Below are 27,411 nucleotides of genomic sequence, written 5' to 3'. Positions count from 1 at the left end.
TGATCACATTCAAAATCATCCAGAAAGCTGAACTTGTCTGCATAATGTTAAAGTGGCATTGTACACCTACAAACACTTTACTCGACATGATAAAAATAAATAGAACTTGTGTTAAAATACATTCCGCCTATTCTTGTCTTTTTTTAAATCCATATTTTCTTCTTATGAGCAGTAACAGAGATTTGCTTGGCTTTAACACTTACTAACTCTACTGTAATTAGCTGAGCTATTTAATTAGAGCTCTGTATAAACAACCTCTTTCTTTCATCCATTCTTGTGACCATTTTGACTTACAAAAAAAGCAAACGTCCATTATGCAGGGGGCTTTATTGGCTCTGTTTTCTTGAGAAATAAAAAAAAAAACATAGATGCTTTTCTTAATTAAAACAATAGGTAAAAGGTATTTCCAGTCCAAGCCCTATTTTACTGCTCATTAAGCAATAAAAATGGAATTATCATTTGTTCTGTGAAGTTTTGGGGTAACACAGTTACAGCACAACTGAAGGGCACTCAAAAACAGTCCATTTATTTTTCAACTCAAAAGGCTTTTCAGTAGCAGCAAAAAAAACAACAGAAAACTGCTGGTATTCAGCAACCAAAACTCCAACAGAACAGAGTTGGCTTAATTTAGCCACACAGTGTCCCACACGCAGTCCAAACAAATACATTTGGCTTACTTTAGCCAATCAATGAAGTCCAAACAAACACCAGATTGTTTCAGGAAAAATCAGCATGAATCCCAACCAGCTCACACATGCATCTCCTACTTCCACACTCAGCACTGCCCAACCTGCCTTTCCCTTTCTTAAAACCCCCTTAGCTGTCCAGCCCACACCCTTCTGCTAGTTAACCCTGTGTTGGTTCCCTTAGGATAGTGGTTCATAAAGGGGGATATATACCTGCCATCCTGGATATATCCCCTCTGACTTGTACAGTTCCTATTAATTACTTGTATATCATTATGTATATGCCCATTCAATTGTGCATTCACTTGTACCAAATCGCCTAGTAAAAAGTCTTTAAATAAATACACATTTCAGCACACTGCGTTAAACATTGTTGAAATATCTTTATATAGGAACTGTTATACCAGCGACTTGTAACTTTGAGGAATATTGCACAATACACCTTTGTACTTGATATTTGAATTGGTGCTTAGTATCTTACTAGAATTGCTTTGAGAAATTTAGGAAATAATTCAGAATGCTCAGGACCTGGGGTTTTCCAGAGGTCTCTTATTAGTTTGAATCACCATATAGAAATTTACTAAAAACAATCATTTAGGAGAAGGACAGGTAAAAACTAAGTAAGCTATATCAGAAAGGTCTATATAAATGCAGCCATAAACACCTACAGAACTGCTGCTCTGAGTCCTCAGTAAATAGAAACACCACATTTCTTTCTTTTATTCTGTATTCTGTAAACATGATCTTCTATGTCAGACTTCCTTCTCTTAAAAAAAGCCTTTAGGGCATGGCACGAGTCTGCTCAGTTTGCTTCTCTCTTCTGTCTCCCCCTCCCCTCTCTGCTCTTCCCCCTCCAATCTCTGCTGTGTAATCTGAGCTGAAAGCTGTTTCTGTGTCTGCAAACTTCTGGCATAAAGTAAAGTCAGATCAAGCTAAAATAGCAGTTGCTATCTTAAACAGACAGAGGGAGCTTCTAGGGCTGTTTACTCAGGTATGGTAAATGTTTCTGCACCATAAATACAGCATTCTAGCTTTCCGCTAGTCCTGTCAAAGCACCAAACGCCCTCTTATAAGAATGCCATATACAGTAGGACAAGGATATGTCATGATCCAATAAGCAACATGAAGGGCTGTGGGAATGGGAAAGAAAAATAATTCTGTAAATGAAATGTATAAAGCACAATAGTTACCAGTTTGAAATGCAAAACAAGCATAAATGAAAGCGTAACACTAACACTGGCAATGCTATTGTAATCACATTTCTTGCTAAAGGCAACTGTTAATGTGCTTCATGTATGCAGAATTGTTAAATGAATCACCCGTATAATGTGTATGTACATATTGATATGTTTATGTAATAACTTCCAGAGGGTGCAGTGCTATAGTGAATAAATCATACTAAATACTATATTGATATAAAAAAAAAACACATGAAGACCACTACCCAGACAGTTCCTCTGGGTGTTTGTGTAACAATTTCAAATTCTCTGGGTAATCAAAATTAATTTCTACAACTTCCTAATAGAAGTGTGCTTGCTGAAGCGTGATAGCAAATCCTTCTCTTCCTAGGAATCAACATTTTGTAAATAAAAGATAAGCATAAGAGATATTTTAAGCTATTTTTGTTGAAATTATTTCTAGCTATACTTTTCCTTTAAAATGCATCGGTGTACTTCAGTGTTCCAAGAGAACGTCCTATGGGACACTTCTAAAGAATGAAACAAAATTGATCTCAACCACTAGGTTTCAGAGAAGTAGGTGAAGAGAAGAGATTACAATATATTGAGAAAGAATTCAATGAAAGCATTGTTGATAGCGCCCTTGAAGAAGTACTGAGAACAGACAGGAAGGATCCTTTTGCATTTGTGAGCAGAAAGCAATTCAAAATAACTTTTCTACTATATTGCGGTAGGAAAGGGGACAAAATGTTCAAAGTCAAAGTATGATAAATACAATAATTCAAGTATTCGAGCTATAGGGGCACATTTACTAACCCACGAACGGGCCGAATGCATCTGATTGTGTTTTTTTCGTAATGATCGGTAATTTTGCGATTTTTTCCGGCGTCTTTACGATTTTTGCGTAAAAACGCGAGTTTTTCGGCGTCTTTACGATTTTTGCGTAAAAACGCGAGTTTTTCGGCGTCTTTACGATTTTTGCGTAAAAACGCAAGTTTATCATAGCCATTACGAAAGTTGCACAAAGTCGCGATTTTTTCGTAGCGTTAAAACTTGCGCAAAACGTTGCGCCTTTTAAGTGTTAACGCTACGAAAAAATCGCGACTTTGCGCAACTTTCGTAATGGCTACGAAAAACTCGCGTTTTTACGCAAAAATCGTAAAGACGCCGAAAAACTCGCGTTTTTACGCAAAAATCGTAAAGACGCCGAAAAAATCGCAAAAAATACGAAAAAGTCGCAAAATGTTCGTTTCCAATCGGAATTTTTCCAATTCGGATTCGAAATCGTGTCTTAGTAAATCAGCCCCATAGTGTTACATATATTCTTAAAAGAATTGGGGGGGGGGAATGTAATCAAATTTGGTAATGGGAAAATTATTCACAATGGGAAAATGTATGCCTCTGTGTGAACTAATTTGCCTTTGCACAAATTTTATATGGGCTTTGCGAACGCAGAAACTGTTTAGGGACCACTTCCGACAGTGGAAGAAAGTTTGGGAATTTTATTGTTTGTCAAAGTGTATATAATAAAACTCAATAAAAAAGTGGTTAAGTTTGCTCCAAAATATTACGCCACTAGTTTTCGGCAAAATAATTTGCCAGGCATGGATTTGTGGCGAATTTACCTGTTTCGCCATTGGTGGATTATTTTGCAAAGTGGGTGACAAAATTTGCAGCTTAAAACTCGCCGTGTGACAAAAAATTGTCTCCTGCGTCACAAAAAAAATAACGTGTGTCAAAAAAAATGTTGCATGCATCTTGCGGATTTTCTGCCATTTTGTGAATCTTTTCAGAGATTCGCTAATTTTCGCACAAAACCAGACAGATTTGCTCATCACTATACGCCACCTTCAAGCATGCCTTAAAAGTTCGCAATGCATGATTAAAATTCCCATTGCAATAACAGTCTAATGAACAATATTACATTGTGAAATGAATTTTTATTCTTATTTGTGTCCATTTTTTTTAGTTTACAACTCATTACATTTCCCCATTAATGTTATATTAAACAATAGATATATTATTATAATCAATTCATACATAAATATTAATGTTAAAACCTGCTTTTATTTTTCAATAAAACATAGAAGCCTATTTTTTTAGTTGTTCTAAGTAGTGATGAGCGAATCTGTCCCAATTACTGAAATGTGCACAACTTTTTTTTTTCTCACTCCCACACAACAATTTTTTACACCTGTGACTTTTTTACGTACACAACTTATTTTTACCCAAAATACATTAAAGTCAATGCTAGTGAAGAGCGAATGTTTTCGCCAGGCATGGATTCTGCATTTTGCCATTGGTGAATTGAAGCTTCTGTGAAAATTTGGCGTGAAATATTTTGTTGTGAGTCAAATTGGGCGCGGACGCATCAAAAAGGACGCAGGCGACAAAAAGACAGACACGGGCAACAAAAAAATGCGGGCTACAAAAAAAAATCGCGCGACAAATGCATTTCGCAAATTTTTCGCCGTTTCGCAAATTTTCTTGCCATTTCACAAATTTTATGGTGAAGCAAAATGGGACAAGGTCGTGCCAAATTGTGTGCGGTCAAGTCAAATTGTGAGCGGTCACATAGTAAAACCGTGGGCGAAAAAAAAAACGCGGGTGACAAAAAAAAGTGCGACAAATGTGTTTCATGAAGGGACAGATTCGCTCATCACTAATTATGATACAAAAATCTACTGTTAGTATTGATGTTGGTATATACAGTACGGTTATGTATGTGAGTGTATAGATAGGTCAATATAGGTTTGTGTGTGCTGGATTCACTTGGAGGGGTTGAGCTTGATCTGCCATATGTTGCAAATACTTTTGTAGGTTGTGTTACATTAAGTAGTGTCTGTATATATGTGTAGAATATATATACTGTATATATATATATAGAGAGAGAGAGAGTGAGAGAGAGATAAATATTTTTAAAATAACCTGTTGCAGAAATAAGCATGACTTTGCTGGAATCCATTGCCACTGCTATTTCATTTGCCGAGCTTTTATTATTTTGTTATTTATTAGTTGATTAACAAAAAGAGACAGACCCCAAAATTCCATTACATTCTCTGTGACATTTCCATTTTCCATGACATATATGAAACAGATATAGCACTGAGTTCCTTTCTTCTGAAAAAGTGAAGCATGTGAGCTAAATGCCAGTGATGCCACTTTGGGCCCAAATGCTTTTGATGGCAATAAATTCTCCCTGTTCTTGCTTCATGTAATAAAAACTTTTATGACCTGCTCTGCAGTACATTATTGCTATTGATTTAAACAACATAATTTATTGCACACCAGAACAATGTTCATTTTGTTATTGGGGATAAAGATGAAAAAAATGATTTTTTTTCCTATTTTTTTTTTTGGAGAAAATAGAAAGGTTCCAATGGTTAGATTTTTATCCTCTTTTCCTGTGCACATCCGGGCCTCAACACTTTTTCGATAAAAATAAAGCTGAAAGAAATGCCTTCTAGTCACAAAGAACAAACATTAAATTTGTTTGCAAGTTGAGGAATTTTAGATCAAAACACCATAACTCTTTTCTCTTCCCCAGAATGTTTTCTGTGCTTTGAATGCTAACAAAAAAGTTAGCTCTGCATTGTGTGAGGCGAGTTTAGAGATTCATGCGATGATATTCAATAAGAAAATATTGGCTTACTATATTTCATACCCTGCCTGGCACTGATAAAGCAGCAGTTCTAGTTTCTCATCAGTGTTTTGCAGGAGGCGACTGATCAATATTTATTTTCTTACTTTTGAACAAAGTGAGGTAGAAACTGAGAAAACTAAACTCGGTGAAACTGTTTCTGTGATGTCTACGGCTTGTTTGTGCAGTTCCACCACAGAAAACATTGTTATATTCATGGCATGGGGTTCACAGCATTAACCGTGCTATAGAATTTATAGTAAAATGTTATAGCCAAGTATAAGTTAACAAAGAACTACAGATTTGTTTTTGAACAGCTGATGCAACTACATGCAATGTATTACTTGTATGCATTCTATTAATGTAAACTGAATGAATATTTGCCACTCCACAGGGAAATTCAGATACAAATGTGTGTATATCTGTCCTATGTAAGAGCCATACAAAAATGTACTCACTTTGGACAATAAAAATGTATTTACAGGAACAATATCAAAAACATAGGAGTATGATGGGTTTTGGTTTTTTTTTACCTCCAGTTTCTAAACCCTGCATAGATTTAAATATCCATTAATTGTTGTTCAGCTTGACCCATGTAAGCACTTCTGGCAGTTGTTTTTGCCAGGTTATGTTAGTATGGTTGGTACAAGCTGAATGCTGCTGTTCTGGTTATTGGGTATTCTCTTATTGCAGCTGGTTTAGACTTTAGCGGATGGAAGTATTTAGTGAGCAGTGACTCTTGTATGTATGTATATCTTTATTTATAAAGCACTACTTATGTACGCAGCGCTGTACAGTAGAATACATTAATACAAACAGGGTGTTAATAAGATAATAGATAAATACAAAGTATAATAATAAATACAGATAAATACAGCAGCAATAAGTTAAGAGTCGAGGACACAAGAGGAAGGAGGTCCCTGCCCCGTAGAGCTTACAATCTATATGGGAGGGGTAACTAACAGACAAAAATAGGCAAATATAAGTGCTGTAGGTCACAGTGGGTGACATTACAATATAAGTGCCTCCTCTTATAAGTCATTGGTCTCCTGAATCACCAGCAGTAGTGGAATCTGCTTCCTTTATGGTTATATCCCTGTCTATTCTACCTGTTATATTGCCTCTGGCTATAAGGTCTTTTTGAAGCTTAGCCACTGGGAGAATCACAGTATTCACTTTAGGTGCTGTGGTCATTGCAGGGTAATGTTATGCCCTGCATCTACCTGCCTTGTAGGTTTTCATCTTTGTGGATGAGGTAATTTTTGGGCCATTGGTGCTGCAACTCTGTCAGGCTCTCAAAAGGATGTTTAGAGGTTTTTTGTTGGTTCCTCAAAGGCTGATATATTATTCCCTACACTGTAGGTTGTCCTACTTACCCTGGCTGGGCATGTTGTCTATGTTACATGACAGGTCACAGGGTTCTCTGTCTAGGGCACTCCTGTTGTTCCCCTTTGTTCTCTGAATTTTACATTATGTTGTTGATATGTACAGGTAGGGCCTCCCCATCAAGCTCAGCCACTTCTGGACTGGGGTTAAGGATACATGTGATGGATGATGCCTGGTGAGTAGGGGAGTAAGTATTTCACACTCCTTTGATATTGCTATGTGCAGGGATTTTTGATATCTGTCACTTCTGGGAGTGAAAAGCTGTTATGTTTATTGGACTTACTTTCCATGGTGACAATATGTTGCCTTATGTCTTCCTCATTCTTGAGGTTTGCTAGCACCTCTCTCATTTTGTGGTATAGAGCTAATAATGTAGGATTATTCTTATACTGGTACTTCTGGGACTTCCACCTGGAATCTTATGTTCACTTAAAGAAGTTACATGAATGTGGGATCTCTTCATTCTTATGGCATTTTAACAGGTTCCTGTTAGAGCCTATTACCCTCCCATTAGAAAAGTGTAGCTTGGTATTTTCCCGGTGAGTGCTGACATGGAACGAGTCTAGGGAAAAGGAAAGATTGTTTCATACTCACTATTATCTTCCTTTCCTTGATGAAAGGTATGGCCCACCTCTTTTCTGGTGGTTTAGAAGCTTGTTACAAAGATGCCGTTAGGTGGGTGTGGTTGGTCTTTTAAAGATTTTAGGAGGGTCCTTCTGATGGGAGCAGGGAGAGGGAATATCCTGGTGAGTACTGACATGGAGTTTGTCTAGGACATTGCTCAACATTTTGTTATAGTTTGATAGTCCTTACGTTCCACCTGACTAAAACTAATTTGTGCTTAACCACTTTTAGTACATAAGGCTCAAAGATCTGCTAAAGCTTCATTTTCTTAGAAACTTACTTAGTAAATGTCTGCTTCACATGGAGTAGACTTATCTTGCAGATACATTTTGCCCTCCCACAATCTACTCACATTTGAAAACCAGATCAGGAATTGTAGCACTTACATTTTTTTGAATAATAACACATTTAATTAGTAAAACATTGATTAAAAGGATAATATGGTAGCCTATAAATTGGCAAGTAAAGTATATATGTAGGCATAAATGCATTTTAAAGATACAATTAATCTTTGGACATGTTTTAGTACATTTTTTATATTCTAATCAATAACAAACTAATTCAAAAAGCTATATGGGAAACTATTAATTGGCAAGGGATACATACATCATATAATATAGACCACAGAATTCAGCCAAAGCAGTTTTCCAAGTTCCTAATATTGTTTTTTTGGGATGGTTTATTAAGAACAAGAACACAATAATCTCTCACCCTAGTGCCCTGTTTCTTAACCATAATAATAGCCATGTATACATCTTAAATTATTGTCTGTTGTTCTTTTGTTTGTGGCTACAGAAGCTGTGATATTACCTGAGCCTTTAGGATCCTGTATAACCCTAGTCTTACTGATGTACTTTGCAGATTCCTTATTTCATACATTATTTGCCCTGTGTATATCCTCAAAGCTCAATATTTTGATTATTATGCTGAGTAAAACCTTTTCACACGAATGAGTATGGGCAGCTTCAATAAAATCTTAATTGGTGCTTGTGGAAAACACATTACATTAATTTATTGGCATTGACATTCCAGGTATCAATATTTAGTACTAAAAATACTTTGTGGGTTTGAAAACAGTATGTGTGGTTTATACACCCCAATTATTTGTTTCAGCAAAACCAGATACACCAAAGGTTATGTTACAAAATCCTTAGCAACTCACACAGTTTACTGCTGTTAAATGGGAAAAATGAGAAAAATAACTAAATACTTAATTTGGAGTTTGAGAATGGATTGGTTGCTATGAATAAAATATTATTAATTTATTTTAATATATGAAATTAATATATTATTCATTGTGATATATACATTAATGTAATATTAATTTATATTGTTACTTTCTAAATGTATCTGCATAAATGTTCTGTGTAACTGGGGTCTCACACTTTATCAGGGATTCAAAATCTATCCAGGATCACCCCTGTGGTTGACAAACTAGGCCCAAAGAGGAAACATGCACAATAACTAGTAAGACTGCAATAAAATAACCAATTTTCAGAAGTTAGTATTTGTATCAATAAAATATAAGGCTTAATTTGGTCCAGATATTCGGAAATTGCTTTATGAAACATTTATCCTGAACCATGCAACAAGGCATCTGATGGCCTTTTGACACACATTCTGCTAGCAGCAAGAATAATAATCACAGGCTTTTCTATTTCACAGGTAATAAAAGAGGTTTCTTCAAAAGCAGAATGTGACCTGGCTGCATCATTAGACCCACATCTAAAAACAAACAGACAAACAGAAAAACATGATCTCTATGGCAGAATATTTCAGAAAAATGAGCCTTAATCAGTATAAATATATTGTTGTTAGGTTTTGTTATTATTAAACCCATAATACAAATAAACCTATATTAATGTGTAAGGTCCAGGACGATGCAAGTCAATTTCACTGGAGGCATGCCAATTATTGGGCAGCCCTAGTTATTCTAATCACTAACCTGGGTCCCCAAGTTGGCACTTTTTTTAATGAAGCACACTGGCCCAGAGTAAAAAAAAAATGTTCAGCTATTTCTCTTTCAAATAATCCCCTCTGCTAAAAGCACAGTACAGAAATCACCCAACAATATTTTGCTCATGTGCGTTCCAAGGGACTACTTCTAAATTTGTAACGGCACACTAAGCATAATAAACAGGAGTACCACCCTGGGGTCCTAGGTTACTGAGTAAAATCACTGGAGGTGCTAGAAAATTGGCATACCCAGTTTCTAATGATTTTGGTTTGCGTTGGCCTTTAAATATCCAGAGTGCAACCTAAAGCAAAGAGATGAGGGTAACTGATTGCAAAAGTTTTTGTTTGGCGCTTCTGGTGCCTTATAATTGCTAGTTTGCCTTTAACAGCTTGGTACTTACTATAAAACCAAAGAGCTTTTTTAATTTGTCTAACACAATTTATTGCTATATCATCTGGGGTCCACCAATTTTGTTTACTCAATGTTACAATTAATCATCTGACATATAATTTGGAATATGGTACATAAATCGAACTGATTCACCCTGTAATAGAATGTAAAACAAAAATATTTCATTTGGGATTATAATTGGTAAAAAAATGTGCCAGTGGTTGCATTTGCTACATTACTATATTTTCCTATCATCTGGCCAGTCAGCCGAGGCCCCTGCCACAGTTATGCGAGATTACAACTGGAAATACCATAAATACCATAATAAGTCACAGAACTCACTTTTATACTGTATGAACAGCTAGGACCATATTTTTGACCCTGTGCAAGGTGAAAAACTGTAGTGTCACCTGTAATTTTGGAGCAATGTATATGTATATATCTGTTTCCTGGTCATTTTCCATGGCAGCTAGTGATGAGTGATATTTTTTGCCAGGCCTGGGATCGCTACGAAATTCCGCATTTCGCCATTGGCTAATTTTTCCACAAAACTGTCACAAAAATTCACCACAACAAAAATTTGGTGAGTGAGCAAAAAGTTGTGGTTGCGTCACAAAAAAGTTGTGCAGTAGCCACATTTTGTGAATTTTCCGCAGTATCGCATTTTTTCGCCAGGCATAATTTTTTTTTTGCGAAACCACAGCAGGATTTTCCTAAAAAATAAAAAAACTCAAGAAAAACAAAATACAAAAAAAAAATCCATTGGTTTTAAAAAAATTTTCAGAAAAATTGGACGTATTCACTCATTACTACTCATACATTTATTGACCTGACCCTCTGTACATAAGGTTACTTTACAGCTGCTGGTTCCATTATTCAATCCCTTCTATAGATTTCCATAATACACTCGGCTATATGAAATATTCTTAAAAAAAATATTGGTAGATAGCACTGTTAAAAGAGCCGAATAAATGCATTACTGTATGTTGGATTTTCCAACTGATATTGAATGAGAAGCTGAGGTTGATACCCTGTTTTAAACATAAGACTCAGTACAACTGGCGTGGCAATCATGAAATGCCTTTCTTTGTATTTACTGAAAGCCACCTATTTCTTTTTATTTTTTGGAGAAACCTACCCAGTCGTTAACATTATTTAAATGAAATCCACTTATAAATACACTCAAGCGGTCACAATTATTGCTAAATATTTTCCCATGAAGTATTCCTTTTATTATTATGCCACTTGCAGTTCATATTTATTTTGACACAGCCGCTGAAGGTGACCTTCCATTTATCTTCAGATGTTTAACCTCATAAGTTATGTACATACATATTTATAAGTACTACAAAGAAAGCAACTAATAAAGAGAATGTTGTGACATTATGATATATGTGTGTGTGTGTACATGTCTGATAGCCTTTTTGATAAATGATTTTCTATGGACTGGTTTTAATAGGATGGAGAAAAAATATTATTTTAATTTCCCCAAGCATTCTCGGTAAATGGTCAGGAAATATAATATCTGGGCAGTGAGAGTGCTGCATATTTTTTAAAATGCTGTCAAAGAATAAAGAGTTTTTAACTGTATGTTTCATTTAATAAATACTACTATTTCAATATTAATACATTTGTACTCCACATACAAGATATTTAAAGGCTGTAAATCAATAAACTTGCAAGTTGTCCCCCTTAAATGTAAAGAAATTGTCATTCTAAGCAAAGTTTAAGTTGTTTTTATATTATTTGTAGAAGTAATTGCATCTGCAAGCAGTGTTTGTTTATCCCTTTCTAGTTCTGACTTGTGTATTAATATACAGGCATGGGATATATTGCCCAGAAACCCATAATCCAGAAAGTTCCATCTCCCAAAGAGTCCATTGTAATCAAATGATTCACATTTTTAAAAATGATTTCCTTTTTCTCTGTAATAATAAAATGGTACCTTGTACTTGATCCCAACTAAGATATAATTACCCCTTATTGTGGTCAGAACAGCCCTATTGGGTTTATTTAATGGTTAAATGATTCCCTTTTCTCTGTAATAATAAAACAGTACCTGTACTTGATCCCAACTAAGATATAATTACCCCTTATTGGGGGCAGAAAAGCCCTATTGGGTTTATTTAATGGTTAAATGATTCCCTTTTCTCTGTAATAATAAAACAGTACCTTGTACTTGATCCCAACTAAGATATAATTAATCCTGATGGGTGGCAAAGAAATCCTATTGGGTTTATTTAATCTTTTGAAATTATGTTTTAGTAGACTTTAGTAGGTATGGAGATCCAAACTATGGAATAGCAATTGCATTTACAAAAAACGGTTTACTTATTAGTTGCTAAAAATTACATTTTCTTTAATTATGCAAAAAAAAAAAACAGACTTTGGGTGGGGACATCTTTAATGTGAAGAGACCATACTAGTACATAAGGTAATAAGGAATGTATTTAATAACCATGGATAAATAGAAATAGCGTGCTGTATTTGGAGGAATACTTACAGTTTTATCAAATTGGTATTTGTGTAATTTTTGTGGGGTTTTTTCTACTGCTTCTTAACTAGCAAGAATGTCTGCATTTAATAAAAAATACAATTATAAAATGCACAAATAAAAAAAACATAAACAAAACAAATACCTTGAAATCTTTGTGACATAAGAACTTTTGTGTGATTACAATCTGAAAAAACAAAAAAAACTCTTAAACCTCAAATGAATTTAGATTTTACAATTTGCAAAGGACTTCCATTGACTTCTACATGACCTTCTCAGCTTTTATTGCTGTATTTCTAAAATACTCCCATGCACCACCTAGTAGTAGTGAGAACAGCACTCAATAGTAAGAAATCCAAGTCCAGCTTGTGACTCCTCCAGTTACATGGGAGTAGGAGAAACAATAGGTTACCTGAAAGCGGTTCTAATGTGTAGCTCTTGGACTTTTTTTTTTTATTATTTTCACTATTGTGTGCTATTCCAATATCTACCACTAGGTGGGAGCAAATTTGCAGCACACCAGTAAGGAGTGATTGAAGTTTATCAGAGCACAAATCACATGGCCGTGGGCACCTGGGAAAGTAAGAACATATCTAGCCCCACGTCAAATTTCAAAATTAAATATGAAAAGATCTATTTTTAAAAAATGGATTTTAATGCAGGATTCTATTGTAGGAGCACTCCAATAAAAACATGTTTCCCCATAACAGTGCTGACAGTTTGTGCTTTGGACTCTCAGGTACCAACCTATAATTACACTGGGCCAATAGGGATCTTCTAGCTTCCACATGGTATGTTTGCACTAGGGGATAACTGGGACTGAATTAACCTATTAACACTACATCCCTATACATATATATATATATTTACAGTACATCGACATCTACCACAGATATATATGAAGAGAGATCTGTGCCTCAAACTCTAAAGCATGGTCATATCCAATACAATACTGAGAATCAAAAATAAAATTTGAAAAATTCAGAGTAAACATAAAATTTATGGATTTCACTTACTTTGTAAATGGCTTTTGCAAAAGTTTGAGAATAAACTGAATCATTTGCTGGAAAATGTGAAATGTTTCTCAGTCAGCAAAAAAAGAAAAGATGGAACATAAATATGTCAAGGCACATTCAAGGTTAGGAGAAAGAGTGATGAATATTACCAGAAAATCATCTCAAATTATTTAATTCTTATTTTATCATAAGGACTATAGTGAAAGGCCATTGATTTAAGGTATGATTAAATCTGCAGTGTTTGCCATTTTGCAAATCATCTCTAATGTCTGTAATATAGTGAACTGAACCGGCTTAAGTTTAGCATTAGAGAATCAGAAGCCTGGCTATTTATTGGAACGATGCATTTCCAGGATTCTGCTATTCTTCCGTATTGGCATTATTCCCTTCGGCTGTTGTACTATGAATAAGAAATGCATTTTATTCCAAAAAGTCCCTTATATATTATCAGTCACTGAGTATTTCTTTCTAACATATGAGAGGCAGATGTAATCCTCATGAACAGCGGCATAACCATAGCATATGCCACCCCCCCCAAAAAAGGTTTTCGAAGGGGCCAGGCGTGCACAGTAGCCCTTCTTGCATCCACCCACCCCACTCCCTTGCTACTTACACCCGGGTAGGTCAGAGCCTAGCTGGAGAGGAGCAATTTGTAAGAACTATAGAGGAAGCAGACCCTGTGGCCCAGGGTCCTTCAGCGACTGCAGGGTTTGCTTTCTCTATAGTTACGCCACTGATTGTAATAAACACTCCTCCCACAATCTTTTTTTTCTGTGACAACAGAGTTTTATTATTCGTGATAACTTTTTTTGGGACTATTTTGATATTTAAGAAAAAACACAAATGGTATCTCAACTATGGATAAAAACAACTTGGTTCTACTTAAAAGCTGAACTGGTAATTTTTATGGGATTTCAGCAGGTTTTAAGTGGCAAGATTAGTTTTTTTACAAATTTAAATTCTATAAATTGCCATAAAAATAATACAATATTCCGAACACACTAGCCCCAGATACTTTCATACAAAGCGGGCTGCCAACCTTTTGCCAAGTCTTCTAAGTACCAGTTCTACCTTGGTGCATGCACACTACACAAATCATGGAAAAGTTCTCTACTGCACATGTTCCCAGTCTGAAATTGTGCAAAGGATACATACTGCAGAGCAAGATGGCAGCAGTCCACTGTGCCTGGTCTGGGCTAGAAGCTAAGGGGTGTGTAACAAGTCATACCCCCCTGTGACTTCATTTTTTTTCTTCTTTAACATCATTAATGCCATGGTACGGTGTAAACTCATAAACAAAAGCTGTGTAATAAATGTTGTTGTCAGGGGCAGGCCAAGCCGGCCGGGCGCCCTAGGCAACCCGGTCGGTCAACTCCGCCCACCCCCCCCCAAGGGCGCATGCGCGCCAAAGCACAGGAGGAGGTGCAGGGGGGGCAGTGCGATCAGATCGGTCATTGCCTCCACCACTAATAACAAGTGGTGGAGGCAATGACAAAGTAGCACTAGGGGTAGGCAGGAGAGGCTCCTGCCTGGCGCCCCTCGATCGTTGTGCCCTAGGCAGCTGCCTTTTTCTGCCTACCCCTAGTTCCGGCCCTGGTTGTTGTATGAGTAGTGAGGTATAAAATTCTGCCATAAAAAGAGTTGATGAGCGAATCTGTCCCGTTTCACTTGCCTTAGCTCTAATTCTCCCTTAGCTAATGTAAACATCAGAGGGAGAAGTAATAATCTCCGCTGCATGCTGGCTAATGCGCGTAGCTTGTCGGGTAAATTAGGGGAGCTGCAAGCTATTGCATGTATTGAAAATTATGATTTAATAGGTATCACTGAGACCTGGTGGGATGATAAATGCGACTGGGCTGTGAATTTAAATGGTTATACACTTTTTAGGAGGGACAGAGAGATTAAAAAGGGTGGAGGGGTTTGTCTTTACGTAAAGTCAGACTTAAAGCCATGTAATAAAGACATTACCAATGAAAACGTCGAATCTCTTTGGGTAGAAATTTCAGTAGGGCTGAAGGTCACAAAGAAAATGATCATTGGTGTATGTTATAAACCACCCCGTATAGATGAGGGGGATGAGGCCCAGCTATTGTTGCAAATGGAGGAGGCTTCAAAACTGGGTCAAGTTGTTGTTATGGGGGACTTTAATTATCCGGACATTGACTGGAGTAATGGGGTGGCTAAGTCAGAAAAAGCTAGTAGGTTTGTAAATATGCTAAATGACAACTTTTTATTTCAGGCAGTTCAAGAACCCACTAGGAATGACGCTATTTTGGACCTGGTGATTTCTAATAATAATGAACTCATCTCTAACATTTGTGTGGGTGAGCATTTGGGGAACAGTGATCACAACATGGTCTCCTTTGAGATAATGCTGCAGAGACAGCGCTATAAGGGAGTAACTAAAACACTCAATTTTAGACGTGCAGACTTTGCCAGTATAAGGGCATCTCTGCAATGTGTCAACTGGGAAAGGCTTTTCATGGGGTTAGACACAGAAGGAAAATGGAACATCTTTAAAACATTGCTTTGTAGGTATACACAACAGTATATCCCCCTAGTAAGCAAGGAGAGGCATCGCAAAGCAAAACCTTTATGGCTGAATAAAAGTGTTATTGTCGAGGTTGGTAAGAAAAAACGTGCTTTTAGGGCATTCAAGTTAGCTGGGACAGCAGAAACTTTCATCAGGTACAAGGAAGCAAATAAAGCATGCAAAAAAGCTATCAGGCAAGCTAAAATAGAGATGGAAAGGGATATTGCAGCTAGGAGTAAAAAGAATCCAAAATTATTTTTTAATTATGTGAATAGTAAAAAAATGAAGCAAGAAGGGGTGGGAACTTTATTATCACGGGGGGGTACGTTGGTTGATGAAAACGGGGAAAAAGCTGAAATTTTGAACTCTTATTTTTCATCTGTCTATACATCTGAGGAGCCAGATAATGAAGGCTTCCCTTGTAATATGCCCAGTTCTAGTAATTTAGCTACTGGCGCATGGGTCACTCGGGAGGAAATTCAAAAGAGACTTGAACATGTAAAGGTAAACAAAGGTCCAGGGCCGGATGGGATTCATCCCAGGGTATTAAATGAGCTGAGCGCTGTGATTGCCAAACCTCTTCACTTAATTTTTCAGGATTCATTGAGGTCTGGCATGGTGCCAAGAGACTGGCGGATTACTAATGTGGTGCCGTTATTTAAAAAGGGATCCCGTTCTCAGCCTGAAAACTATAGGCCTGTTAGTCTGACATCAGTAGTAGGAAAACTTTTGGAAGATGTAATAAGGGATAGGGTACTTGAATACATTGCAGTTCACAATACTATTAGTTTGTGCCAGCATGGTTTTATGCGTAACAGATCTTGCCAGACTAATTTAGTTGCCTTTTATGAGGAGGTGAGTAGGAACCTTGATGCTGGAATGGCAGTTGATGTCATCTACTTGGACTTTGCTAAAGCGTTTGATACAGTACCTCACAGAAGGTTAATGATCAAATTAAGGAATATTGGCCTAGAACATAATATTTGTAATTGGATAGAGAACTGGCTGAAGGATAGAGTACAAAGAGTGGTTGTAAATGGAACATTTTCTAATTGGACCAGTGTGGTTAGTGGAGTACCGCAGGGGTCAGTCCTTGGGCCTTTGCTGTTTAACTTGTTTATTAATGACCTGGAGGTGGGCATAGACAGTATTGTTTCTATTTTTGCTGATGACACTAAATTGTGCAAAACTATAAGTTCCATGCAGGATGCTGCCGCTTTGCAGAGCGATTTGACAAAATTAGATAACTGGGCAGCAAACTGGAAAATGAGGTTCAATGTTGATAAGTGCAAAGTTATGCACTTTGGTAGAAATAATATAAACGCAAACTATCTACTGAATGGTAGTGTGTTGGGGGTATCCTTAATGGAGAAGGATCTAGGGGTTTTTGTTGATAACAAGTTGTCTAATTCCAGGCAGTGTCATTCTGTGGCTACTAAAGCAAATAAAGTGCTGTCTTGTATAAAAAAGAGCATTGACTCAAGGGATGAGAACATAATTTTGCCCCTTTATAGGTCCCTGGTAAGGCCTCACCTTGAGTATGCAGTGCAATTTTGGGCTCCAGTCCTTAAGAAGGATATTAATGAGCTGGAGAGAGTGCAGAGACGTGCAACTAAACTGGTAAAGGGGATGGAAGATTTAAACTATGAGGTTAGACTGTTGAGGTTGGGGTTGTTTTCTCTGGAAAAGAGGCGCTTGCGAGGGGACATGATTACTCTGTACAAGTACATTAGAGGGGATTATAGGCAGTTGGGGGATGTTCTTTTTTCCCATAAAAACAATCAACGCACCAGAGGTCACCCCTTTAGATTAGAGGAAAGGAGCTTCCATTTGAAGCAGCGTAGGTGGTTTTTCACGGTGAGGGCAGTGAGGTTATGGAATGCCCTTCCTAGTGATGTGGTAATGGCAGATTCTGTTAATGCCTTTAAGAGGGGCCTGAATGAGTTCTTGATCAATCAGAATATCCAAGGCTATTGTGATACTAATATCTACAGTTAGTACTAGTGGTTGTATTTATAGTTTATGTATGTGAGTGTATAGATTGGTAGGTGTGGGTTAGGTGTGCTGGGTTTACTTGGATGGGTTGAACTTGATGGACACAGGTCTTTTTTCAACCCTATGTAACTATGTAACTATGTAACTATGTAACTATGCCATAAAATTTGCAAAACGGCGAAAATTTCACGAAACGCATTTGTCGCCATGTTTTTTTTTGTCGCCTGCATCTTTTTTGTCGCCCGCGTTTTTTGACGCGACCGCATGCAATTTAGATGTGACCACGCCCAATTAGACGTGCAACAAAAAAAACGAATTTGTCTGCAGCAAATTTTCATGGAAGTTTTGCAAAACAATTCGCCAATGGCGAAATGCCGAAATTCGCTGCAAATCCATGCCTGCTGAAAAAATTCGCTCATCACTACCGATCATACCAGGTCTAATGTAAATTATGGCATTATGGTATCATAGAAATGACATGCCATTAAATATATCCCAATTAGCGCTTGATGATTTCAGTAATCATGGGGACAACAAAGTAATTTTGAAAATATTTATTTTACACCACTGTTTGCAATGTGTGTGTTTTGGCATACAGTAAATCATTTAACACACCTTTGTAAATATGCTCCATAGGGGCTGATTAATATTTGAGATAGTGTTTCACGGTGATTTATATAAATATACAGTATTTCATTCTTTTGCCTCAAACATTTTATTTTCTTCTTTAAGATGCATCTTGGTAGATGTTAAGTAGCCAGGTTTCCTTTATGTTTCTTTTTTACTAGTAATTATCATCTTCCAAGAAAGCAGGTGCAACAACCATTCATAGTGATCAATGAGCATTTTGCTCCATACCCTCAGCGCTAAAAACATGCCCCGGAGAAAGTAAGTGATTATCTACCTCACAAAGACCAAACAAGGAGTAGCTTCAGTTTCTCTGTGTGCTCTGTCTAGCTCAAGTAACAAAATATATGTGTTATTAAAACAAAAGGCAAAAAGTGTGTTAAGTTAAAGCTACTGCATTACGCTGACATGATGAGACCCTTGCTTGCTCAAGTAAAATGATATGTGTTTTAGACACAATATAGTGACTATGCCCTTTCCTTTTTCCCCATCTGTGTTTTTTCTGTGCCATTGTGGAACATTATGGGGCACATTCATGAAAACACGAGTTCGAATCCCGAATGGGACAAATTCGGATTGGATACGAAAATTTCTGAAGGTCGCAAATATCACAGAAATGCTTACGAAAAAATCGTATTAGTCACAATAATATCGTATTGGAGATCCGAAAGTCACGAAATTTTCGTACCGAACAATTGTAAACTGCGGGAAAACCTTTCTAATTTTTTCGCGCAAGCGTATGAAAAAGTCGCGCAAGGGCACAGAAAAGTCGCGCGGGCATCGAAAAAGTTTTGCAAGACAAATGAACGCTCCGAGCATTCGTGTCTTAATAAATCTGCCCCTTTATGTTCTACAAAAAAGTTAAAGATTTATTAGTTTTATTATCTATTGATTGTTATCCTTTTTTTCAGGTAACACTCTAACTTTAACTCTCTAATAATGTGTTTAATAGCCAGGATGGTACCTTTCCATCCAAATACTGCAATCCCTGCCAATACTACCCCTGCTTATATTAGTATTTTCATTTTTTGAGCATGTGGTGGGTATTTTAGCTGTGAAGTTCTGTGTTAAAATATGAGGGATAAAAGTAAAGACTAATTATCCTTAATAATATTGGGGAATGCATTTCTAGTATCATTTTGTAAGAATTGACTTCAGAGGATACGTCTATGACATAAGGTGCTGTCAATCTGATTCTCTATTGTTTGTTCCTGTTAATATGAATGTAAATTCCGCACCAGCAATGCCATCGCTTTGCACCTTGGGGTCAGTTATAAATAAACCCACGTATATTTCCAGCAATTTAATTTAGAAGTAATTGTTTAACAGGCACAAAAATTTGTGTGCAGAACTAAGAGCAATAATGATGTTGCTGCTTTGCTTACTAACAACATAGATTGTCTAGAAACCATTTATTGTAGTTAGCACGGACAATACACAATGCAGCATTCTGTTCTTCTAGCTGATGAAGCCTTATAGATGAGTGCTCACGTCTATGGCATTAACTCTCTAGCAGGATGTATTACAGCTATTTACTATTGTAATGGACAAAACTTATGTATTAAATTGGATTTGTGCTCCCAGAGCCCTCAAGTAATGAGGGTGTGTTCATTGTAGCCTAGTGATTTGCAATCATTCATTGCTGTTCATTTTTAAAATCTGCACCTGCAGCATGTTTTTTGATCCCACTGGGATTTGATATTTCGGAAATTAGCAGTATATCATATACTATCCATTTTTAAATCAGACATAATATAATTCACAGTTCTAACTCTAAAGAGAACAAGGAATACATTTAGTAAATGTAATTTTTTTAGGAGTATAGGAAGACATCTTGACTTATAGAATATTTACTCAAGTTCAATTTGGTGAATCCTGTAGGACCTCCAGAAGTTCAGATATTTCTAAACTAACACCTACATGGCTGTTGAGAAAGTGTGAATTGATCAATTTGTCAGTGAGTCAGGACTGAATGACCAGCTTTGAACTAGTGTTTGGCTCTAAGGCTATGGATGTAGTTGTTTCTTGGACTGCATTTATACAGTCAAACGGTTTGCCTTTAATGCGTTTTTGCAGTGTGTATACTGATGTGTTTCATGGCAAAAGGCATTCCTGTGGCCGATCAGTTTGGCTGTTTGTTGGCCCGCAGACCAAGAAACTGCTATGTGGGACCTTAGCTTGTAAAAGAAGTAGTTTTGAGTTGAATTCAATGGACTGTTCTTCAATAAGCACTTTTCAAATTGTTAAATATTTTCGGCATTATTACAAATTCCAAGTAATATGAAAATTGATTTGGAAATTAGCGCTAAGTTTTCCAAAAAAAAAAAAGCTATAGACATAGATCACTGTTGTCTTTTGTTTTATCCCCTACTGAATAAAACGAGGGCACTGAGACAAAAGTGTATATTCAGAATTTCCTGGCATTTAGCTGACCTGCATACAGGCCACTACTGTACTATTTGAGAGTTTCAAGCACTTACCTACAGAAGGAGCAAATTAGGTCTTAGCAGGCCAAGAGTTAGGTCTGATTGGCTGCTTTTTGGATACTGATTTTGTTTTAGATACCTTTCTATTGGACTTTTGTTTATTCTGCCTTTTTCCCAGCACCAGCTACTTTGCCATTACTGTCTGGTCCAGACGACCTTTTGGCCCCAACAGTAGCATTAAATCTCTGCTCTGACTCAAATGCTAACAAGTGCTAACATTATTTAACTCTAAGCAACTTTTGTGGCCACAAATTCAATAAATGATGACCTCCTTATTTCCCTCTATATATTACAATAGTTAAAATGTGATTTTATTGATATTTAATTTGATCAGCAATGAAGGCTTGCAAGTTTCACTTTGTTTTCTGTAAGGCTTAATGTTATTACTCACTGTCAATTTGTTATACACTAATGTGTCACTTTACAGTCTAATTAGTGTATAATGAATTAACACTCAATGCGAGTTTGAGATAAACTGCTTGGAGCCTTACTGGATTGAATAAAAAGTGATGGGCAATACACTGGTACCAGCAAAAAGCTCTCTTCTTATTAGATAATGTACATCAGCGCTCAGCTAAGAGGCTATTTGTCCAGCAGGCAGACATGCCAATCTCCAACATCAGGAACCATTTAGGTAATTGGCTATTGCACTTGTGACTTTAGAAGAATTTAAGTTGTTGAACCAGCAATAAAATAATACAACAATTCAGTAGGCTGCTTTATGTTATGTCTCAGGTTTAACTCTTTCTTTAACCTGGAGTATGTTTCCTACAACACGGATACTGCTTTCTTATCTTATATATACAGTATATATAATTTATCTGTTATTCTTTAATATTCATATATTTGTTTGTATAAGGTCCCTAATTTGTGCAAAAAAGTCCAGGAAAAGGCCGGTGCCAGCCTTTAATTTTAACTGGCCCTTTGGCTAATGCCACATGGCGCTGATTCTCGGCAGGAGGATAAACGCAGGTCAAGAATCAGCCCTGTGTGGCTCTAACCAAAGGGGCAATTAAAATTGAGACAGGATCCCATATAACATAGGATTTGTGCAATATTAACATTCAATGTTTGTATTATGTTCCATAACCTGTATTAGTGACCCTGCTCTCCTTTTTCAGTTATTGTCAATATTTAAGTGAAATTTGCAGTACGATGCAAGTTTAAGTAAATGGTTGTTTTTTTTTCACATTTTCCTGGCAAGAATACAGTTATGGGATCTCTTATCCAGAGACCTGTTATCCAGAAAGGATGTTTTTATTTTTCAAAGACTTAAAGGAGAGAAGGAAAAAAAATCACTGGGGACACCCCCCCAGTGATTGTAATCACTTACTCATTTATCCCGGGTTGGTGCTCCTGTTAGGAGAAAACCGCACCTGCCCGGGGTACCTGCGAGCCGGTGATCCTGTCCCTTCTGTCTTCACACCACTTGCACATAAGCAGTAGAGTGAAAAGCCAAACTTTAAGGTATGGAAATCCAAACTATGGAAAGAACCTTTATCCAGAAACCCCAGGTCCCAAACATTCGGGATGATAGATCCTATTCCTGTATATAACTGCTGAGGCTTCTTTTCATTAAACACACTTTTAGCATATTAAACTGCCATTCATATTTAATTATTACTGTATTATTAATTTCTGAAGAGGTGGATTAAATAAAACATGTGCAGTACACTAGCAGTTAATTAAGGGGAAAAAAAGAAAGAAACAGATGGAAGTAGAATCATTAACTAACATTATTAGCACAGATTGTGGGAATTAAATTTGAAAAAAATCTTCTTGTGCATTATTCTTTTCTGCAAAGGAAACATATTAGGGTGCATTCACTTATCCTGACACATTAAAAATAATGTTAATTGAGTGTAAATATGGTTGATAGAAGTATACATAGACTACGTATTGTACCCAGAGGACAGCATGGTTTGGATAAGGCAAATGATTATTAAAAAAGAAACAACTGTATTACTGTATAACTGCATTACTTCTCTCCTCCAGGTGTGTGGATCTGGGGCATATTAAAATGCAGGCTAGAATAGTGCCTATTGGATAAGTCTCTAATTGTCTGTAAAAAGTTTAAACTTAGAATACATGTCTCTAGCTCAAATTTGATAAAGAACTATTACCATTGCTATTGTCCTTTTATGATTAAAGATGAATACTGTATGTTGTCTTGCATCTGGGTCCATTTGATACTGCTTGATGTTGGGATATAGAGAGACAACTCTGTGTGGCAGTACAGCTATTTCTTGATGCTATCCCTAACTAAAATTATATTGACTATAAATGAGTTGTGGGTAGTAAAGTGGTGTCTCAGACTGGGCATGTAAAAAAGGCCCCTTGGGGTTAGGATGGGACCAAGTTATTAAACACACTGTAAAGGGAAGCCATTAGCATACAAATATTCTCATTTCCTGTGTGCAGATTTCTGTACAAAACAGACATGGATAAAACAACAGTGTTTAAAAATTAGATAAGATATCAGCAATTTTCAAAAAAGCATGTTAATTGAGGGATTAGTCTCCCATCTAGAGCAGCAGCCTTTCTCTGGTTATAAAGTTACTGCTTCTTCTTTTCTGCAGCGCCACAACCAGTGTCTGCAACTCGTATCTCATTATGAATACATCTGGATTTTTACAGATTTAAAGGAACTGTAACACTAAAAAATAAAAATGTTTTCAAATAAATAAAATATGATAAATATGATGTACTGCACTGGTAAAAGTTGTGTGTTTGCCTTAGAAAGACTACTATAGTTAATAGAAATAGCTGCTGTGTAGCCATGGGGGCAGCCATTTAAGTTGAAAAAGGAGAAAAGGCACAGGTTACATAAGAAGATAACAGATAAACTGTGTAGAATACAAAGGGAATCTATGCTACTTATCTGTTATCTGCTTAGTAACCTGTGCCTTTTCTCCTTTTTTCAATTTAAATGGCTGCCCCCATGGCTACACAGCAGGGTATTTATATAAACTGTAGTAGTGTTTATGAAGAAAACACACAACTTTTACCAGTGCAGAGCAATAATATATAATATATTAATTATTTTACTGTTCCTTTAATACTGGTGTGGCTGAGTCCTAAACATATCTGTTGAGTGATTTTACATTTTAAATGTAAGCAAATGTGTAGTGAACTAACCAATAACTGGTCAATCAGAAAATATAATCACGAGAAGTAATTTACAACTGCCCTTGCTGCAAGTACAGAACTGCTACAGGGTGCTAATGTGTGCCAGGCCTGAAAGTTTAGAGCACCCAAGGCAAGCACCCTTCGGGACCCACTGCTCGATCATCTCCTGGGCGTGTGTACCGCCTCCCACCTGTGTACACACAACCCCTGACACATGCAATAATTCCCACCTCCAGTGTTGTGACCTTGACATGCCCTTAGTGCTCATTCAGGCTGGACTAGTAGTGGTCTACCTCATGTCAGACCAGTGGCTGGGTTTGCAGGACAGGGATAAGTACAGGGCCCTCTTGCTGACTGCACCCACAGCACTACCTAACTTGCATGTTTAATGATGTGCAATTTAAGGGATGGGTCCTCATGACTACAGCGCTGCCAAACACAGAAACTGCTGTATTCATTGGGTGAACCCAGGTCTCTGCATTCAGGTTCAGAATGCAGAGAACTGTGGCAATTCCCTCAGAGTGCAGTTCAAGGTGCAAAAGTGTGAAACATAGCCTACTGCACCTGTACTATGCATTTTGCACCCTGCTTGCACATGGTTAATGACCCAAAATATCTACATATGTCTAATTAATATATATACAGCATTTAATTTGAAAACTTACAATAAAATATGCTCTCTGTAAGTCTAATCACCTATAGCAACCAAGCAGCAGGAAGCCTTTATCTGCAATTCACATGTACAATTAAAATCAGCCAAGTTGTTCAATTCCCATTTGTCCCACTTTACTCTGTTTGTGATACTCTGTTCTCCTTATATTTCCTTCTACAGCTTAACCTGTAAAGGCAATAGTGTTTAATGGACATTCTACTAACATTCTGCAGTCAGTAGCAATTCATAAACCAAGCATTTTACCATTTTCTTAAAAAGTGTGGATACAGAAGGTCACTTTTTTAATCAAGTCTATGGATGAGATTGGACTGGTTGCCTGGTGAGGGACGTTGTGCAGTGCCGCTGCATATAAATACATAAAAACATATAGACTAACACCTTGGCAGAAGGACCAACACCTGTATATTTTACTGAAAATAAATAAAGAACAATTTACACAAATTGTGATAAACAAAGTCCATCATCTATTTTCTTGTGAAAATTTAACAAATTGCAGATTTTAAGCATAGAGAATTAATGCTTTTAGTACAGCAAATGGAACAGTTTTATTTAATATAGGACATCCAGTCTCATCAACCATTAACTCGGTTCTTTTTAATGGATTTATGAAGAGGTAAATGTGTGATTGTTTCCTGTTACATTGTTTTCTCAAGATTCCAGGTGGTTGTAGAAGATTACATTGATTTATGGTTGCTCGTTCCAACCTTCCTTACCTCTTCCCTTAATCCTCTCTTTACATGATGCCAGCAGGAAACATAGCCTAATGATTGGGCAAGTCCTAACATCTCTGAGGGCATAGACAGACATAAATGGCAGGTAAAAGACTAGGTACTGCAGGGGCTGGAACAAAACTAGTTGATCCAGGGACTGGTCCGATTGCCATCTTGGAGTCAGGAAGGAATTTTTTCCCCTCTGCGGCAAATTAGAGAGGCTTCAGATGGGGTTTTTTGCCTTCCTCTGGATCAACTAGTTGTTAGGCAGGTTATATATAGGCATTATGGTTGAACTTGATGGACGTATGTCTTTTTTCAACCCAACTTACTATGTTACTATGTTACTATGTAAAACCTCTGTTTACTAACACCATGTAAATAGACAACTTTTTGACATGACTTCAGCCATAGTTGAAGAAATAAGTATTATGTTAAATATCATAAATTACCATACGTGGAACAAGTTACAGCACAGCAGCATAAAGAGCAAAAATGTTAAGGGGTATATTTATCATGCTTTGTAAAGTGGAGCGAAGCATTACCGGTGATGTTGCCCAGGGCAACCAATCAGCAATTAGATTTTAACAGAAAACCAAAGCAAATCCGATTGGCTGCTATGAACAGCATCACCTGTAATGTTTCACTCCACTTTACACAGCATGATACATATACCCCTCCGTTTTCCCAAAGTTTTCTAAACACACATAATAAAATTAATTAAAAATATGTATGCGGATGACTATGCTATTACCTTTCATAAAAGAATGGACAAAGGACATGTCTTCCACTATTCTACCAGTTATTCTTTTTTTTTTTTTCTAACTTTTGATGGGTTTGTCTGTTTTTTTACAGTATTGGGACAGTAAATCAGAATACTTTATGGTTGAGCTAATAAAGGGTTTAAATTGAATTTCATGAATGGGATACAGCAATGGAATAGAGTAATTATCTAGGTTGACTGTTGAATGTTACATACAGTATTATACTGTATATTTCACCTTCAATTTTTTATTAGGAAAAATATAAGTTGACAATAAGCTTTCTGATATACGGGATTAAGTGGTTTTATTGTAGGTATTAAGTCACCAGTCTAGGGTATTAGAATGCAATTAACTCAGATACTTAAATATATTATCTTAGAACAGTAGCCAGAAGGTGCCAGGTGGACCCAACATCTGCTTTTGTGCAATACTGAAAGAAATTCTGGCACTTCTTTTGCTTAATGCATTTATAGTGTATGCATTTATCTATAAAGGCACACAGGACTATGCAGTACTTGTGTACTACAGAGTGGGACACAATACAAATATGCATGAGGTATAACTGCATATATCAGTTTAAGATACAGTGCAAAGGGATTTCCAGTCCCAAAGAGCTTACAGTCAATGAGGAACAGTAGAGATATAGGAAGAAACTGCACAATTATATTAAAAGTTGTTTCCTGAGAGACTGGATATAAAGAAAGAAGAATAAGAATAGACTTGAGATATTTCAGTACTTATGGGGAGGGGGATAGAAGATAGAAATGAGGATCTTGGAGACTACACCAGTGTTTTAGAAATGGAGACATATTTCAGTTAAGTAAACAAGAAAGTGAAGTATCTATTTCGCCTCCTGGACCCAATGATTGAGAGAGTAAAAGACATTTTAAAAGGGTGGACAAGGTGTAAATGGAACATATAAACTATTTTGAAGCCTAAAGGTACTTTGTTTTACTTTTGTTGCACCATTTAGAAAAGTCAGTGGCTCTAAACCAAAAGATATTATTATGAATATGAAATGATTTATTTCACATTGAAGTATATGTACTATCTGCCTTTTAATAATTTCCTCATCCATTTTATGTGACAAGAAATGAAGGTGTTATTTGTTGTAGTTAGCTGG

The 27,411-nt window shown here is 36.7% G+C and overlaps 1 protein-coding gene across 1 annotated transcript in view; it reads left to right on the top strand.

The window, feature by feature from the left end:
- Positions 1 to 27,411, top strand: part of brinp3 (bone morphogenetic protein/retinoic acid inducible neural-specific 3) — a 390,081-nt gene that overhangs the window by 233,198 nt on the left and 129,472 nt on the right. The gene's annotated exons all lie outside the window — the stretch shown is intronic.

Source organism: Xenopus tropicalis, chromosome 4 (genome assembly GCF_000004195.4).
Source record: "Xenopus tropicalis strain Nigerian chromosome 4, UCB_Xtro_10.0, whole genome shotgun sequence".
Lineage (NCBI taxonomy): Eukaryota > Metazoa > Chordata > Amphibia > Anura > Pipidae > Xenopus > Xenopus tropicalis.
Note: the sequence above shows the minus strand (reverse complement) of the source record. Positions and strands in the feature narration are given on the sequence as shown.